Source organism: Molossus molossus, unplaced genomic scaffold, assembly GCF_014108415.1.
Source record: "Molossus molossus isolate mMolMol1 unplaced genomic scaffold, mMolMol1.p scaffold_m16_p_15, whole genome shotgun sequence".
Lineage (NCBI taxonomy): Eukaryota > Metazoa > Chordata > Mammalia > Chiroptera > Molossidae > Molossus > Molossus molossus.
The window spans coordinates 1667289-1687195 of NW_023425350.1; positions in this window are offsets into that span (position 1 = coordinate 1667289).

Sequence of the window (19907 nt, forward strand, 5' to 3'; positions counted from 1 at the left end):
ACAAGTGGGCGATGGGCGGAGTGCATGTGTCCAGTGTGAAGGCCGATTTGCTCTCCGTGCCCGGCACGTACTTTATGGAGTTGAGATTTCAGTCATTAACTGTTTCAACAAAAATTCGACCACCGATGATTTACAGTCCAGGATTCTTTTCTACTGGTGTCCCAACTGTGATTCTTCTCGCCCAGGGCTCACGCCGCCTAGGAGTCAGTCACAGGGAAGCTGGCCTGTCCCCACCCGAGGACAGAGCGTAGACAGGGGGAGACCGAGCAGAGCAGCTCCTCTGGGGACCAGGACTGGTGACCCATCCTAACCTGTCATCCGTGGCACTTCCTGAAAATAATATATTCATATTTTTAATATATGTCTTCCTTTGTCCTTAATTGTTGGGCGTCTGAATGCCTCACTATACTCTTGGTTGACCCGGTCTCCCCGTCACTGTGAGGTCTCCAGGAACAGGTGGTGTGGGCAGTGTTTAAGTGTGTGTAATGCTGAACCACTGAAGTGGGGTCGTAGTGTTGACACCAAAGCCTTCGGTTACTGCCCTGAGCAGCCGGAACCGATGGAGATGCCGGTGTAACCCCTGCTCCTGCCGGCCTGGGAACTGTCTTTGCCTTAACCCCCCATCCTACTGGCCTGGGGCACTGTCTCCACCTTAACCCCCCATCCTACTGGCCTGGGGCACTGTCTCCAGCAGCAGGTGAGGCCTGGCAGGGGAGGTAACTGCCAGCTTCTGGCATGACCACTAGTCAGTGCCCCGGGAGCTGTGGGTCCATGAGGAACAGGGGCACAAAGATCCACAACCTGAGTCAGTGGCTGCTAAGAGCCCCCCAGGCAGGGAGGGAGCCCGGAGGGTGGGGCAAACGCTTCCTGGAGGAGGGAGAGGTGCTGGGAATGAGAACTAGCAACATTCTGGGAACAGCAGGAGGTCAGGTCGCCCTGTGCTCCTGCCCTGGGGTGAGGACCTGCCAGAGTAGAAAGGAATTCTAAGTGAAGGAAACCCCAGGTAATGCAGACCGTATTGCGAATAAAGTCACGGAAGTAATATTACAAGCTCTTCTCCTGCCATTACAGCCTGGAGGGGGTCCTGCAGGAAATGCTGATTTCCCATTGTGGAGCTCAGCCTGACACCCTCCTCTGCAGCCCCACACCCTCCTCTGCAGCCCCACACCCTCCTCTGCGGCCCCACACCCTCCTCTGCAGCCCCACGCCCCCCTCTGCAGCCCCACGCCCCCCTCTGCGGCCCCACGGCCCCCTCTGCAGCCCCACGCTCCCCTCTGCGGCCCCACACCCCCCTCTGCGGCCCCACGCCCCCCTCTGCAGCCCCACGCCCCCCTCTGTAGCCCCACGCCCCCCTCTGTAGCCCCATGCCCCCCTCTGCAGCCCCACGCCCCCCTCTGTAGCCCCACACCCTCCTCTGCAGCCCCACGCCCCCCTCTGTAGCCCCACGCCCCCCTCTGCAGCCCCACGCCCCCCTCTGCAGCCCCACGCCCCCCTCTGTAGCCCCATGCCCCCCTCTGCAGCCCCACGCCCCCCTCTGTAGCCCCACACCCTCCTCCACGGCCCCACACCCTCCTCTGCAGCCTCATCCCCTTCTCTGCAGCTCCACACCCTCCTCTGCGGCCCCACACCCTCCTCTGCAGCCCCACGCCCTCCTCTGCGGCCCCACACCCTCCTCTGCGGCCCCCCGCCCTCCTCTCCAGAGGCTGGACCGCCGCGGTCACCGGTGCTGCAGGTGCGGAGCCAGGGCCGCAGAGCTCCGGCTGGCGTGGGCGGCTGGGCCCCAGGGAGCGGCAGCTTCAGCACCATCCCTGGAAGTGAGTGACGGACGGATCCTTTGCACACGACAAGTTGCTCTGGGGTCAATGACACACACTCTGAAAGACAACACAGGCCTCGGGACAGCAGACCGTGGGGTGTGAGGGCATTCTGAGAGCCCGGGACAGGCTCCAGATGGAGCCAGCACAGAGGGGCTTCCTCCCATCACCATAGTTACGGGCAGATGGGAGATGGATGGGAAACCCCACGGCCTGTCATTCACTCCGCGGTGTGCCGCAGGCAGGAGGAAGCCCCTGTCCTCTGGTCTTCACCGTTGGTGACGCTGGCTGGAAAGGGGGCTGCCGGTAGCAACCGAATCCAGAATGCGCTGAGGAGGCCAAAGGTCAAGGTCTGCAGTCGGAAGTCACGCTGAGCAGGTAGCGGAAGATGGACCTACAAGAACAGCAAAGGTCCTCGGTGGCTGGTGCTGGCATCATTAAGGAGAAGGAACGGTCCCCCCAATGTCAGAAGCATAATCTCAGGGACAGAATATAGTCACCCCCCCCCCCCAAACAATGGGAAGGCCAATGTCAAGGGGCTTCTTTGCTGTGTTTCCTCCTGGGAGTTCCGTGGTGTCAGATCTCGCGTGGAAGTCCTCAGTTCATTTCACGGTCATGTTCGTGAGTGGTTACGACGGGGCCGAGTTCCTGGTCTGCTTGTGGCTGTCCACTCTGCCCTCCAGGCTTTGTTGGCGAGACTGCGTTTTCCCCACGAGAGCTCATGGCCCCTGGCCGCGTGTCTGTCGACCTCTGCGAGGGTTTATCTCTGGGCTCCGGACCCTGTTCCACCGAAGGCCACTGCGTGGAAGAGCCACGCCGAAGCAGGTGCCCGCAACCCCACCGAGAGCAAGCACGGTGCCCGCAGGTTTAGGGAGGTGCGGTTTGATACGTCCTTTTGTGTTGGAAGAAGAATGGCAGCTGCTGGGGCAGCGCTTTTAATCTGGACCATAAATAAATGCGCCACTAATGAGTAGAACTGACAACCTGGTGCTTTTCTGTCTGAAACCGTCGCAGAAGGAGTCACTGGCCAGCGCGTCTTGCGTCTCAGGGGTCTTAAGCTCCGTAATGACAGTACCGGGAGGGTGGATCTCTCGTCTCCAACCACAAAGACACGTACCATCAGCTGCCAAGTCGCGGCAAGGAGAAAGGAGAGGAAAAAGGTCCCCGTTGCCCACTTCTGGCCAAGGAGGGGAGAGGGCTCCGGAAGGTCCCCTCGGTCTGGAGATGAACTGGGAGTCGGGGGAGCAGGGTTCCCTCGGGAGTTCCTTCCTACCACGTGGCAAGAAGCACGGCCATTTGCCCAAGATGTCCACTAAGAGGTGACGTCTTCGTGGTCAGGCGAAAGACAAAAGGACCCCAACGAGCTCTCCAGACGAGCTGTCTCGCTCTGCTCCCCCTCGTTATGCCTCCAAGCGGCCGCACGTTCTCGACATCCAGAGAAACCGACACAGCGCGAGACGACCCCGCGTGGCCACGGCCTCCTCCCTCTCGGGCTGTAGTTTGAGCATTTTTCGGGCCAGCAGTTCCCGGATCACCCACCTTTCAGTGACTCCAGAGAGCACGGGGTTTTGGTCAAGTCTCTGTTTTGAGAACATGAGGATTATTTCTATTTTATTTTGGTTATTGTCATAAGGAGGCCAAACATACTCTTTTATCTAAATCTTTGCATATATTTCTGAAAATACTTTTTTTTTTATCCTCACCCGAGGACATTTTTCCATTCTTTGTTCAGATAGAGTGGGAGGGAGAGAGAGAGAGAGAGACAAACATTGATGTGAAAGGGACACATCTAGTGGTTGCCACCCACATGACCCAACCAGGGCTGGGGACAAACTGCAACCGAGGTACATGCCCTTAGCGGGAACCGAACCCGGGTCTCTCTGGACCGCAGGCCGACGCTCTAACCGCTGAGCAAAACCGGCCAGGGCTATACTTTTATTTTTCTAAGAACATTTGGCATATAAGATATCTAAGTATCCATAATTGTTCATTCTTTGACTTGTAACTCCAGAACTATGGAAAGTTTATACAACCACCGGAGGGGAGTTACACATGTGTGTCACCTCACAAACGTGTTAAGGAAAAGTAGCTATTGTTTCGGATCGGGGACTGAGATTTAGTTTTCCGGAACCGTGGAAGACTAATGATTCTCCCTACGTTTGGGACTTCACCAGGCAAGTACTTGTCCTTTGTGAGTCTTTAAAAGTTCCAGACAAGGAAGAACAATGCTGATGATTCTAAGCTTTTAAAGGTTTTATAATTTTCTAAAACTCTGACTATGAATTAACATTGAAATGAACCCACGACCTTTTCTGGGAAGAGCAGTATGCATTGAATGTTGCTACTATTCATCAAGAGATGAAGTGGTCCTTGTATCGATTTAGAACCTAGGGTATTTTACAAAGTTGTAGTAATTTGAGGCTTGTCTAAAGAATAGTGGTTGTGATTCAAACGGTTTCACTCTTTGGATACATTTCTGGGGGAAAATGCTTATTGTATCTGATTCTGAACTGAGAAAAGAACCAATTACTTGCTTAGTATATTTCATACTAAATACACTTACTATACTAAAATAAAAGCTTACCCAATGATCCTGTGGAAGTTGTGTTGAATAGTAATTCTCACTGGGGCAGATAATGTATAATGACCTGCTGTATTTAAACAATAATATTAATGAAACCTGCCCTGGCCAGTTTGGCTCAGCTGTTGGAGCATCGGTCCACGGACCAAAGAATTGTGGGTTCAATTCTGGTCAAGGGCACGTACCTCGGTTGTGGTTCAGTCCAGGTCCTGGTCGGGGTCGTGCGGGAGGCAACCAGTTGACGTGTCTCTTGCATGGATGTTTCTCTCTCTCTTTCTCCCTCCCCCTCCCACTCTATCTGAAGATAAAATGAAAGAATATCCTCGGGTGAGGATTTTTTTTTTTTTATCCTCACCCGAGGACATTTCTCCAATTTTTGTACAGACAGAGTGGGAGGGAGAGAGAGAGGGAGAGAGAGAGAGAGAAACATCGATGTGAAAGGGACACATCGAGTGGCTGCCACCTGCACGACCAACCAGGGCCGGGGACAAACTGCAACCGAAGTACGTGCCCTTGTGATCATTGATATGATCATGTGTTTTTTATTCTTCATTTGGTTTATGTGGTATATCACATTTATTGATTTGTGAATATTGTACCAGCCTTGCATCCCTGGGATGAATCCCACTTGGTCATGGTGAAAAATTTTTTTGATGTATTGCTGGATCCGATTTTTTTGATGTATTGCTGGATCCGATTTGGCAGTATTTTGTTCAGGATTCTGGTGTCTATGTTCATCAAGGATATTGGCCTGTAGTCTTCTTTTTTGTAGTGTCTTTTTCTGGTTTTGGAATTAGAATTATGCTGGCCTCATAAAATGAGTTTGGAAGTCTTCCTTCTTCTTGAATTTTTTGAAATACTTTGAGGAGAATGGGTGTTAGGAGAAACATTTTTGAATGTTTGGTAAAACTCCCCCGTGAAGCCATCTGGGCCTGGGCTTTTGTTTGCTGGAAGAGTCTCGATTACATCTTCAATTTCCTTAGTTGTTATTGGTGTGTTCAAGTTTTCTATCTCTTCCAAGTCCAAGTTTGGGAGACTGTGTGTTTCTAGAAATTTGTCCATTGTGCTTAGATTGTCGAATTTGTTGCCATATAATTGTTCATAGTACGTAGTTGTTAAGGATCCTTTGTATTTCTGTGGTGTCAGTTGTTACTTCTCTTTCATTTCTGATTTTGTGTACTTGGATTCTCTCTCTTTGTTTCTTGCTGAGTCTAGCTAAGGCTCCATCAATCTTGTTTATCTTTTCAAAATACATGCCCTTTGCTTTATTGATCCTTTGAATTGTTTTTTTGGTCTCTATGTCATTTATTTCTGCTTTAGTATTTACTATTTCCTTCCTTCTACTTGCTCTAGGGTTTTCTTTTTGTTTGCATTCTAGTTCTTTAAGTTTTGAGGTTAAATAGTCTATAAGAAATTTTTCTTGATTCTTGAGGTAGGCCTGTAGTGCTATGAACTTCCCTCTCAGAACTGCTTTCGCTGCATCCCATAGATTTTGTGTTGTTGTGTGTTCATTTTCATTGTTTTCCAGGAAGTTTTTAATTTCTTCCTTGATCTCCTCGGTGACCCATTCATTGTTTAATAACATGCTATTTAGCTTCCATGTGTTCAAATGTCTTTGCCTGTTCTTGTTGCAATTGATTTCTAGTTGCATGCCATTGTGATCTGAGAAGATGCTTGATATGATTTCAATCTTCTTGAATTTGTAGAGACTTAGTTTGTGTCCTAACATGTGGTCTATCTTTGAGAATGTCCCATGTGCACTGAGAAGAATGTGAATTCTCTAGTTTTGGGGTGTAATTCTCTGTAGATATCTATGAAATCCATTTGGTCTAGTGCTTCATTTAGAGTCTGTGTTTTCTTGCTAATTTTTTGTCTAGAGGATCTATCCAGTGGTGTCAGCGGGGTGTTGAAGTCCTCTGCTATGATTGTATTGCTCTCAATTTCTCCTTTGAAGTCCTCTAGAAGATTTTTATTATATGTTGGTGCTCCTATATTGGGTGCATATATGTTTATCAAGGTTATATCTTCCTGTTGGATAGATTCTTTCAATATTATGTAGTGGCCTTTTTTTGTCTCTAGTTATGGCCTTCATTTTGAATCTATTTTATCAGATATGAGTATTGCTAACCCAGCTGTTTTTCCCTTTCTGTTTGCTTGGAAGATTTTTTTTCAATCCTTTCACTTTCAACCTATGTGAATCTTTTTTGTGAAGTGGGTCTCCTGTAAACAACACATGTATGAGTCATGCTTTCTTATCCAATCAGCTACTCTGGGTCTTTTTATCAGAACATTTAGTCCATTTACATTTAGGTGATTATTGATATGTACTTATTCATTGTCATTTTTGTTTATTGTTGTTATATTTTTCTTTCTATTTCTTCTACTAATTACAGCAGTCCTTTTAACCTTTCTTGCAGTGCTGATTTAGTGTTAATGTATTCCCTTAGCCTTTTTTTTTTTTTTTTTGTTCTGGGAAGCTCCTTATTTGACCTTCTGTTTTGAATGACAACCTTTCTGGGTAGAGTAGTCTTGGATTCAGATCCTTGTTTTTCATGACCTTGATTACTTCATCCCATTCCCTTCTGGCCTGTAGTGTTTCTGTTGAGAAGTCAGCTGAGAGCCTTATGGGGGTTCCTTTCTAGGTAACCTGTTGCTTATCTCTTGCTGCTTTTAGGATTCTCTCTTTGTCTTTAATTTTTGAAATTTTAATTACTATATGTTTCGGTGTGGGCCTGTTTGAGTTCTTCTTACTTGGGGCTCTATGTGCTTCTTGAACTTGAATGCCTTCTTCCTTCACCAAGTTTTCTGTCAATATTTCTTCAAATATATTCTCTAACCCTTGCTCATTTTCTTCTTCTTCGGGGGCTCCTATGATGCGAATATTATTACGTTCCAGTTGCCCCACAGTTCTCTTGAGCTGTCTTCCTTTTTTTTTAATTGTTTTTTTCTTTTGGTTTTCTGAATGGTTGATTTTTTTCTACCCTCTCTTCCAATTCACTGATCCGGTCCTCAGCTTCCTTTATTCTGCTCTTTAGACCTTCCAATGTGTTCTTTATTTCTCCTATGTCATTCTTCATTTCTTCTTAGTGGTTTTTAATTTCCTACTGGTTGATTTTCAACATGTCTATGTCTTTACTCATGGTACTCATGTCCTTACACATGCTGTTGAGCTTCCTCAAGATCATGGCTCTGAATTCTAGCTCTGTTAACTTGCCTAACTGTTCCACATTTATCTCATCTTCAGTAGAGGTCTCTTGTTCTTTCATTTGGCTTTTGTTTCTGTATTTCACCATTTTGGCTATCACAGTGGGCTTTGGAGCCTGCCAAGTTTTCCCTGTGGGTGTTGGTGTTCTGCTGTTTGTGGTTCCCTCTCCTTGGTTTGGATGAGTGAGGGCGACCCACATTAATCACCACTGTCAAGTCTTACCTTCCTGGTTGGAGTTGCTAGCCCAGGAATGGTTCATTTATCCTGTAGCTTTTTGCCTGGAGGCTATCAGTAGTGGTTACTTGGGTTCTCAGTTGAATGAAAAACTCCCTCAGGTGTTCAGAGTGAGGGTATTTCCCTAGGGTGGGCAGATGCTGGTTGTTAATGAGCCTCAATTTGCATTTCAATAGCCCACCTGGGTGGGGTTGGATCTCTGAGGGATGGGCAGCTGCCTCTCCCCAGAGCCCTCAGAAGGAGTAAGATGGCCACCATCCTGCATGGCTGCAACTCAGCCAAAGCTCTGAGCGCCCTCCAAATCCCGAGTGTCCCCACACAGTTCCTATCCATTCTGCCTTCCCCCTGCTGGAGCCCAAGGTGAGTGGCTGTGGCTATTTCAGTGTGTGTCCCTGCTCTGCACTGTGGAGTCGCTTGGGAGTGTATCCCGAGGGCGCTGCTCACAGCTAAGACCCCTGCTGTCCGTGGGCTCCCAGCCCCCTCTCGCACCTCCACAAGCCTAGTCAGCGTCCCTGGTTGTATGGTCCTGTCCTGCTGCTTTTCTGTTGCTTTTTCCTGATGATTTGTCTTTATTTTAATTGTAATTCTGGTTTGGTCCTGGGAAATGGTCTGTGTAGCTCCCATTTTTCCTGATGATTTGTCTTTAATTGTAGTTCTGGTTTGGTCCTGGGAAATGGTCTGTGTAGCTCCCATTCACTCCACGCTCTTTGGTAGTCGTGATTCAGGGACTTGTTGAAGACAGACTGAGCTGTGCCTGCCTCACCGCAGCCTCATCTTCCCACGTTTCTCTCTCCGTGCCCACGGGCAGCCAAGGCCTGGCTCCCAGCTCAGCCTCTGCTCTGGCTCCCCAGGTGGGCCCCTTCCGATCACACCTGTGGGACTGGGCTACACTCATACTTTGGTCTCGGGTCCCCGTGACTTCACGTTGGGGCTCAAGGCACACCCGTGTGCTTGCCTGTCTCCGTCGTTTATTTCTGTTGCTGAATTATACCCTGGGGAATGGTTGACATTGGTCCCTTCACCCAGCGATGGAGCTGTAGGGTATTTTCATTTGGGCCGTGTGCAATGCTGCTACGAACATTGTGGGCGTGTCTTCATGTCTCGTGCCCAGGTAGTCAGAGCAGAGCTGCTGGTCAAGGGAAAATTCATGTTTTTTTTTGTTAATCCTCACCCAAAAATATTTTTCCTTTTTTTTTTTTTTTTTTGAGTGAGTCGGAGGGAAGAAGAGGGAGAAAGAGAAAAATATCGATGTGTAAGAGACACATGGATTGGTCACCTCCCACATGACCCCAACCAAGGCCCGGATTGAACCTGCAACCCGGGTATGAGCCCTTGGCCAGGAATCAAACTGTGACCCTTTGGTCAGCGGGCCAACGCTCTAACCGCTGAGCCACTCTGGCCAGGCCTCCTGTGTACATTTTCGGTGGCCGTTTCCAAAGTGGCTGTCCCATTTCTCATCCCACCAGTGACATGCGAGGTTCCAGCTTGCTCCCCCTCCTCTCCTCCTCCCTCCCTCTCCTCCTCTTACCTTCTCTTTGTGAACGGTAGCTTAGGGATTGCAAATGGAGGCTCACTGTGGTTTGGGCGTTTATTTCCGGAAAGACCAATGACGGTGAGCCCTTCCCACGTGCACACCAGCCAGGCGTGTGTCCCGTCTGTGCACGCTTGCCCCGTTTGTGCACGCCAGCCAGGCGTATGTCCCGTTTGTGCACGCCAGCCAGGCGTATGTCCCGTTCGTTTGTGCACGCTAGCCAGGCGTATGTCCCTTTTGTGTCAGGCCGCGTCCAGGATGCTGAGCTGTGTTGGTTCTTCTGGGTACAAGACATTTAGTTCCTTATCAGATCCACAGTTAGAACATCTTCTCTCCTAGTCTGGGGCTTGACTTTTCAATTCGTTAATGGTGGTTTTAAAGTGTGAATGTCCTACGCACCAGCGATTTCTTCTTCATGGATTGTGTTTGCTAGTGTATCAGCGGATGACCCTGCGTAGCCCAAGGCCACATGGATTTCTCCGTGGTTGTCTTCACAGCATTTTATAGTTTCAACACTTACATCTGTTGTGGTCTGTTCTGAGGGGTAGTGGGAGTCAGGGACCTCAGTTCGCCCTTTGCACATAGATGTCCAGTCGTGCCAGTTTCTTCTGGAGAAGGACGACACGGGAGGAGAACAATAACTAGCTAATAACTAAGCCCACCACTCGGGAGGACTGGAAGGTGCCCAGATGCCCATGTTTGAGCCTGGGTGGGATTTCTGTGCTCACCACTAGCATGCTGGTCAAATGCAAGGCTGTGGGCTGCTAGCCAGGGGCACCCACACTTCTTTGAAGGAAAGAGGAGCATCGGGAGCCCGTGTCTGGAACACAGTTTCCAGACAAGAGAAGCAGGTTCCTGCAGACCCTGATGCTGGGACGCATCCCTGGGGTTGGCTTCCACCCTCCCCGCGGCCGAGTCCCTGACCAGAAGCCACTCAGAAAAGGAGACTTGTCGCTCGCGCTGAGTCTGCGGAAGGTCTGAGCTCCCAGAGCAGGACAGTCCCAGCCCCGTCCTCTGCCACCACAGCTGCTCGGCTCCTCCCTTGCCCTGGGAAGCCTCCAGACATTCACCCCGTGGCCCGTACAGACCTGACGTTCTCGAACCACAAGCTCATCACCCATGTGTCCAGGGCACCAGGCTTTCCGTGCATTTATCAGTGAGGTGGCGCCTGTCGCTTCCCCCACACCCGTTCTACATCCAGATAGAATGTCTCTCCATGAGGCGACCGGGACCACGGGGCCACACCACCGAACAGGGCCACGCTTGAGAGGAGTTAAAATGCGTAAGATCATCTCTGCTCTAATTTCCGAGGGACCGATTCTTAAAGCAGAATTTGGTATCAGGAGCACGGACTCCCTGGGGCGGTCCATTCTTCCGAGGACAAGAAGAACATGTACGCTAAGTAGGATGGTTTTCACAATGGATGTACGTGGTTCCGTTTAGAGTAAGGAAGTCCGCGTGCCTCTCAGGAAATGCGTTTGTTACAACAAGCGCGGAGATGCACACTGGGCGTCACGTGATCTGCGGCCCTGCGGTCAGGGCACAGAGGGCTCCTTCCATCCCGTCTTCTTCCTCTGCCTCCGGACGTGAGCCTGCTTCCAGCATCTCCTCAGTAACCCGACGCTCGCCGGTTATTTCCTGGCTGGGCCCCACGTGGCCATGTCCAAGCCGTTTTAATTCTATGGAAATAGCTAAGATTTTAAGGACAACATTTGTCTGTTTTTGGGCAGTTACTTTGGCTTGACAGTTGGGCTGACACCAGCACAAATAGATCTGCAGAAGGAAACTCAGACGAGACTGTGCTCCTAGGTTTAGGGTAAATAAAGCAGACAGAACACGATGTTCACTGAGTTCCGGCTGGTCTCGGTTACGTAAGGAGAGGTGAGGCAGGACCGAATTCCAGCTCCGCAGTGTGATTTATAAACAGACTCGTTGGCATGCAAATTATAACTTGTCCGGAAGAGTTCTCTGCTAATTGAAGCCTGCAGAAACCTGGGAAGGGCTGGATAATGAATGCGGTGCTGACACGTTCCGTTGCTAAGTGAGGTATTACAAATGAGGTGTTAAGATCGGGGGAAAGGAACGAGTTAGAAACACTAGTTTTTGAACTCTCTTGCCTTTTGAAACATGTTCTGAGGAGCTCGACGCCACGGTGGGACCCTGAGGTCCTGGATCCCTGGCCCTGCGTCACCTTAAGCTTCCTGGTGGCCACACCAGCCCTTCTGTAGCTCGGCCAACTCGTGTAGATGACCACTGGTCACCTCCCTTCTGCCCTTCACGTGAGTGACATCCGTGGGGAGGAGTGGAGAGAACACAGGGTCCCGAGGGGGAGACCAGATGCAGTCTTCATCACACACTGGCTTTGTGACACTGGGGGCTGTCTCCCTACCTTTCTGAATGCAGTTCATTCCTCCACAGGTTGGAGATCACCGTGGGCGTCACACAGGTTCAGTGTGATAGCCCACTCGAAGGTGACAGTGACACCCCAAAAATCCACTCTTCTCCCCGAGTTTAGTTTGGGGCATCGTGTACTAAGAGAGTAACATCATCCTATGCTTAGTCATAAAGAGGCAGCATCCATACGTACTGGGTTCCCGCACGCGTCCCCCACGCAGCAGCAAAGCGGCAGGAGGTTGAGCGAAAGTGGAAACCGTCTTTCGGAGCCGACGGAGCCAGATGCCCGGAAGGATGGGTGCGGGGAGGAGAGGCCGGCCTGAGGGTGCCGGGGCGTCTGGCACCTGGAGGTGCTCATGCACCGAGTTTCACGGGGCCCTGGAGTCACAGGTGGGGCCCAGCACAGCTGCCTCGGGCCCACTGTCCTCAGGGGCTATGAGGGGAGGTGCTTCTATTTTGCTCTGTGGTTTTTGACCATTCACTCCTCGGGACTTAGCTTTGGGGCTGGAGGCTCCTCAGAGATGACATTTTGGCACGCGGAGTGTTCTGTTCCTGGTTCTTTCTTTGTGGACAAAACTTAGAGAGTGTGGGAAGAAGCCGTTTTAGATGAGCGGTTAGGGGAGGCACCGAGGATGCGGAGCGTCAATGCTTCCCGCGTCTCAGAGGGCCGAGCAGCGGATGTGACCTCGGATCGGACTCGTTGTGCCCGGCAGCTCACGGGATTGTTTGTTCTCACGGCGGATGCACTGGTCACAAACAACTGTGAAAAATGGAATCACCCGGTACACTTCTGGTGAAATAGTTGATCCTTAACATTTATTTAAATTTACATTTTTACAGGTTGTATAAAGCAGGGCAATTTTATACTGCAAAGTATTATTTGTCAATAAATTGCAAGATAACTTTGTATAAAATTGTATTCTTTATGATATATACTCAAGAAAAATTTAAAATTAGTCCATTGTATAGCTACCTTTTAAATCATTACTTTAGATTAAATTGTATGTAAATACTGACTACAGTTCCCCCAAAAGGACTTCTAAGTGTGTTTTGATCTATATCTTTTGTTGTTGTTGTTAATCCTCACTGGAGGATATTTTTCCATTCATCTTGTAGAGAGAGTAGAAGGGAGGGAGGGTGGGAGAGAGAGAGAAAGAGATACTTTTATGTGAGAGAGACACATGGGTTGGTGCCTCCTGTACACCTCCGACTGGGGCCAAGGATTGAACCTGCAGCACAGGTACGTGCCCTTGACCAAAATCGAACCCATGATCCTTTGGTTCACAGTCCTACACTCTAACCACTGAGCCAAATTGGCCAGGGTTTGATCTATATCTTTTTAAAATATATTTATATATTTTATTGATTTTTAGAGAAAGAGAAAGGGAGAAAGAGATAGAAACATCAATGGGAGAAAGAAACATGGATCGGCCGCCTCCTGCATGCCCCCTACTGGGGATGAGCCCGCAACCCAGGCCTGTGCCCTGACCGGGAATCAAACCAGGACCCCTCAGTCCCGGGGACGGCGCTCGGTCCACTGAGCCGCCCGCCGGGCTTGATGTGCACCTTGGAGTGATTTGTGCCCGTCCTTTGCAGCCCAGCACACGCTAGGCCACCCTCGCTCTTTGCAAACACGCCTTTGGACAGGGCCAAGCAGACGGCTCACCACTGCGGGCTGAAATGTCACAGGCTCTCCTCACAGGGCCTCTCGGCTGCTGTGCGCAGGGCCCAACCCGGGCACCTTCCCGAACTGGCTCCTTTATCTTTAAGTCTGTTGACCTGAAAATACAGCGCTGTCCACACAGTACTGCGTTGGGGCGAAGATCTTGACGGGGAGGAGAGGGGGGCAAACATGTTTAGAGGAACCTGAGACTCCTCTGATTTGGAGACAAGACACTGGGCTCCTTTATCTTTAAGTCTGTTGACCTGAAAATACAGTGCTGTCCACACAGTACTGCGTTGGGGCGAAGATCTTGACGGGGAGGAGAGGGGGGCAAACATGTTTAGAGGAACCTGAGACTCCTCTGATTTGGAGACAAGACACTGGGCTCCTTTATCTTTAAGTCTGTTGACCCGAAAATACAGCGCTGTCCATACAGTACTGCGTTGGGGCGAAGATCTTGACGGGGAGGAGAGGGGGGCAAACATGTTTAGAGGAACCTGAGACTCCTCTGATTTGGAGACAAGACCATTGAAATGAGCAATAATGGAAACATCGAGTGTGTAACTTGGAGGGAACACACTCACCCCTGTGTTGTGTGAGGGAGACAGCGGCGAGGGGGGCAGCCAGGTGAATACGGCGATGCACGGAGAACGGGCCTTGAGCCCCGGCAGGGGGAGGGTCCGGGGACCGTGGGGGACGTGACGAGGGGCAGAGTTCCCTTCTCATGCATCACGGGATCGCCTTTGTTTCTCTTCCTGGTCGGAAGGTAAGCTGATCACATGGACCGGGTCTTCAGAGCATGGTGCCGAACCGTTATTGAGACTGAAATTCGAAACGTACGCACTCCATCAGTTATATGGGGATCACCGTAATCATTTTTGCGAAGGTAGGCGTGGAACCATGCCCCCTTCTGAGTTCAAACGATTTCCTTCTGATTAATGTGCCAGGTACTCAGGATGGGTGCCAGCCTGTGGCGTTGATCGGGGCAAGGGAGAGCAGGAGGAATGACCTCCCGCACTTCTGACTGTGAATGCCATTTCAGTGAGGTGCTGATGCAGAAGAGGGAAAACTGGCAAAATTACCAGCTGTCAGTTACATGAAAACCCACGAGTTGTCGGCATATAGAACAAAGAGTCTGGCATCTCCCCTACGGTTCAGGAAACCCCCATGGGTCCAGTTCCTACTGAGCACGGTATCAGGTGGGTGGGGCAGAGGGGAAGGGGTCTCAGCCAGCTCCGTGCGGGTCTCTGTCCTTGGTCTGACAGTGACCCAGATGTTTCTGTGAGGGCCGCCCCATCCGCTCCAAACACAGCCCAGGAGGAGCCTCACTTTTACTTTATTTTTTATTTATTTCTTTGTTAAAATATGTTTTATTGACTTTCTAGAGAGAGAGGAAGGGAGAGAGAGAAACATCAATGTGAGAAAGAAACATCAATCGGCTGCCTCCTGTACGCCCCCTACTGGGGATTGAGCCTGCAACCCGGACACGTGCCCAAGGACACGCTCCTAGATTTTACAATAAACAACAACAACAAAAAATGAAGGTACACAGCAAAGATGGAAATACAGATGTGAAACGTGCCTGAAATACCTATTTCCAGGAATGGAAATCTTGGATAAACTGAGGATCTGTGAAGTTTCAAAGAACGAGAAGTGATGGAGCCTGGTGATCAAGGGGCCTGAGGCGAGACCACCAGCCCCGGGGGGGGGGGGGGGCTGGAGAGACAGGGCAGGTGCTGCATCCCACCCAGGCAGGTGTCTGCAGGAGGAAACCGAAACCGCGCTCCTGCTGGAACGTCGGCACTCGGACGGATGGGTGATTCCGAAGGGCATGCAGCCGCCCTCCGGGAGGCCAGGGCTGTGCTGATTTTTAAGAATCCATGCAGCATCCATTTCTTCCCCGATCCTGAATAGACCCTGTCCCAGCTGACTCAGAGGAGGGAAGACGAAGCAGGAAGAGCCGACCCCGATTCCCGTTCTCAGCACAGTGCGACCCCAGCCAGCCAGGCGGTGCTCCTCCTACATGTTTTCTTCTGAGGCTGAAGGGCTGTCTCTCTGTGGTCCTCCTCCTCTGAGTCCCATCCTGGGACCAGGCTGTCCCACACAAAGCCTGATTCCAACGGGTGAATTTTCAGAAATGTATTTACAGCTGGGACCCAACAGCTAACGTCATCCCCAACTCCAACCCTGTCCCCAGCCCATCCTCCCTGCCCAGTTCCCTAAGGTCAGGTCTTACGAAGAATCAGGGGAGATGCTTGTCTTTGTCTTTCCGGGGACCTCACCGTGTATGGCTTTCAGGCCCTGGCTCCTTCACACATCCGAGATTCCAAAGGTGCGAACAGGTTTAACTCTGACCACGGGGTTTTCAGATCCCAAAGCACACACATTTTACACGCTAATTAGGGCACACTCGGTTCCTAAACTCCCGAGGAGGAAAATGTAGGGTAACATGGACATATCCTAAATCTTTTAACTAGGAGGTAAGAAAGATTAAAGCTTACCCCTGGCTTACCGCAGAAAGAATAAGAAAATATTAATTTAGAACCACACAAAATACTTCTACCGAATCTGTTTTCCAGGGTTATATTTAGTTTTAATATTAGCAACATCTAAAGACTTTGGTCACCTATAATCATGATGGGAACCAACGGTGTTAGTTTCCTCCAGCAAAGGCTGCTGTAATAAACCTCTTTTTGATATTAATTGACACATAGCACCCAGCCACGGTGCCGGCACCTGGAGAACAGGGAGGGGGGGGGGTGCGAAAGAGCTTCTCTCTGCAAAGGTGATTAGTACACACTTGCCATCGTGTGTCACATTTTTGCTGTCACACATTTACATTATTGGAGAAAAGAAATCCTTAGGAAAACACTGGAGATGATAACTTAGGTAAAAATTAATTGGGGCCCAGGAACGTCTAGAGTATGGAATCGAGAAGATTTCCTGTGTTGCCAATGTCAGGGCGACCTATGAAATGGTTCACGTGTGTTTCTGTCCACAAGGCTACAGTATCTTTTGTAAGAACTGTAACAAGGAGGATTGGACCAGGGCAGGTAGAATGTTAACTGCTCCTGGGGAGCTTGAACATTCCAGAAACTCTGTTCTACCCTACACCAATGAACTCCAGGCTGGATTGGGTGTGACATTTACCGGGAAACAATAAAACCCACATTCCCGGTGACACATCAACAAAATAAAGAGCCAGAGGTCAGCAACAAAGGAGAGATACTGAAGGATCCACGCAGCGGATCGATTGTGTTTCAGAAGCAGATGAGGTCATGGATCGGTCGTTGGCAGACTAGCAAGACCTTAAGGACATTTCTCATCAGAACGGCTGGGTGTGGTGACAGTATTTCGCGTCGTCTAAGCCAAAAGGAATCACGGGAGCTGAGGACCTGTTCTCATCAGATAGTTTAAATCTACAGGTGCTCAAGTCAACGTGTTCTGCAGGATGGAGTCATCCTGCGAAATCAAGAAGCCACAGAGTATCACCTTGCAGGTGTATCAGAGGAGACCCAGCAAGGTGTCAACTTTCATCTAAGTCTCTTTCTGATTAAGAGTATCAGAGGTAAACACACTGAGATCCCAAACCCCAGTATCGCGCGTCTTGGTCGTTTTTGGAGCAGCATGTAGAGAAGGAGGTGCCTCAGCTACTCGAGAGAGCCCCCAGCCAGGGTCCCGGACCTTCTATCCTGAAATGCTCTGAATCCCATGGACATGCTTTGCACACACCCAGGAGTTATGCACCTTACTCTTTTTTTTTTTTTTTTTAAATCCTCACCCGAGGACATTTTTTTTTTTTTTTAAATATTGTGTTCGGATGGGGGGGGGGAGAGAGAAACATCAATGTGAAAGGGACACATTGAGTGGCTGCCACCCGCATGACCAACCAGGGCCAGGGACAAACTGCAACCGAGGTACATGCCCTGAGTGGGAACCGAACCCGGGTCTCTCTGGACCACAGGCTGACGCTCTAACTGCTGAGCCAAACCGGCCAGGGCATGCACCTTCCTCTTTTTAACCCTCTTATTTTCCTGAGATCGATTTTATCCATGTCTCCTAAGATGGTGATTAATTTTTTAATATATTTAACTTCTTCTAGACTACCCGTTCTGGGCTCATACAGTAAAACAATTCTCTTTAAATTTTATAAGCTGAGTATTTGGACAAGAAGAATCTGAGGTATCAGAAAGGTAGACGGTAATTCCGTGTGCGCCTATGGTCGGTGCCCACCTGTGTTCCATGTGCGCCTACGGTCGGTGCCCACCCGTGTTCCGTGTGCGCCTACGGTCGGTGCCCACCCGTGTTCCGTGTGCGCCTACGGTCGGTGCCCACCCGTGTTCCGTGTGTGCCTACGGTCGGTGCCCACCCGTGTTCCGTGTGCGCCTACGGTCACGACCACGCCGAGAGGCAGTTGCCACCCGTGTCGGGGGCACTGAGACTTCGGCTCTCAGAGGCAGCCCCGGGGGAGCAGGAGGATCCGTGCCGACCAGTCACACGTCATGTCAGGAGGAAGTGCCCAGGGCAGTTCATGGACGACACTCAGTATGCAGGAACCTCCCCCCGAATCATCACCTCACAGACCTGTGGCCTCTGCATCCTCAAGGTCACACATGGTTCTGGCTCCTTGACGTCTGTCTCCGTGGCCCGTCATCTCCGTCACTTTCTTGCCGCGAAGAGCTTAGGGTGGAGTAGAAACAAAGTCCTGCTTGAGAACGGCCTCTGGTATTTTGGACGGAAACGGGAGAGGCTACTTCTGTCCGCCTGTCTCGAAAGGGCAACATTGTCCTCCCTGATTCGGACTCAAGATACCCCCTGTACCCAGCACCAGCCTTAGAAATGAGCCCTCCTGGGATGTGAGCGTCGGGCGGATCACTGGCTTCTGCGGTGGCTCCTGTCTCCTGCCCTCCGGGGGGCGTGGGCGCCGCCGTGGGCGGTTCTGGGGGCCGCAGTCACCCGGGCTCCCGAGGTCAGAAGCTGAGAGCATGCTCTCTGTTCAGAAAAGTATTTGCTAAAGGGATGAGTATGTAGTGGTTTTGGAGTTTCTTTTTGGATGCGACCAACAGAAACCAGTTCTCCTCTAACTAACAAAGATGAGTAAGACAACGAAACCAAGCAGAATTGTTGGGAGACGAGTCGGAGGCCACAGAGGTGGAGGAAATACAGAACCCGCAGACGCCAGAGACCAGGCTGAGCGGGGATCTGGTCGGCAGAGAGTGACAAACGTGCACTGGGTGCCTCCCCAGGCCCTTCGGCACCAGCGCTTATCCATGAGCACTGCCCCCAGGTCCCGATCCCCCTGGAAATGGCACAGGACCGGGGAGTTAGACTCTTCTACCAATTCCTGGACCAGGTGTAACGCAGTCAATTCCGCTTCCGGGGTCGCCACAGTCCTTGCAAAGGAGCAGAGGTCGGTTCCCAGAGAGGAGGCAAGGTCTCTCAGCACACGCAGGAAGGAGGGGTACTGGGGAGACCCACACGGATAGAGGTCCGTCAGAGAGGCTGAAACGGAAGCAGCGTCGTCCTTCAGTGTGAGTAGGTCTTCAGTCTCCTGCTTCCGGAGCACCTGCATCCGACTTCACGCTCCTTCTCACATCAGGGCTGCATTCAGGGCCTGCCGGCGGGGGGCGGGGGGTGAACAGGAGAGGTAGACCTTCTCAGGGTACCTCCGAAGAAGGGGAAGCCAGCCAGAGGTACCCACTCCAACCACCTTGGAGCAACGTATTTACTTTTCGACAACAAGGTAGTCAGGACGTGTTGGTTTCACAGAGTGAACTTGTTGGTTCCAGCCACTGCCAAGTGCTCCAGCCCCAGGAAGTAAGACGTCATTTAGGGGTGGTCTTTCAAGTGTGTCTGTGAATTAAAGCCCGCGGGCAGACGGGGTTTCTGGAAGTCTCTGTCAGTGGTGTGTGTGGTGGTGGCCGCGGCTCATCCCAGAATCCTCAGTAGAGGCATGTCCCCCTGGCCTGGAGTAATGACTCAGATATTTTCCATTTCTATGAATGTGAGCAAATACCTTAATTGTCCTGAGCCTGGGGGAGGGGAAGGGGTGGGGAGACTGGCAGGTCGGAGGTGAAGAGGGGGTTCAGTGAAGAGCAGGGCCAATCTGAACGTGTACGTGTCCATGCTAGAAGGCGCTCCAGAGATGACGTGGTCTCGGGTCCTTGTTCACAGGTGAGAAACAGGCCGGCAAGGGGGGCCCACACCCTGGTTTGTGTTCCCCCAACCTCACCCCGATGGTGATTGTATTGGGAGATGGGATTACTGGGAGGTGCTTTGGTCGTGAAGGTGGCGCCCTCGGGTCCTACTTGTGCCTGTGAGTTTCTGAGCACAGACAGACCCCGTGAAAACCAATTCCCGTCATGAGAGAGCTTCCCCGGGGGGCCCTGAAGCTTTGGTTTCAAGTCAGAACCTTTCTGATGAGTCGCGGTGATTGCTTTCCTGCTCTGCAGTATCCTACTCAGGGGATCCCAACAGTCTGCAAA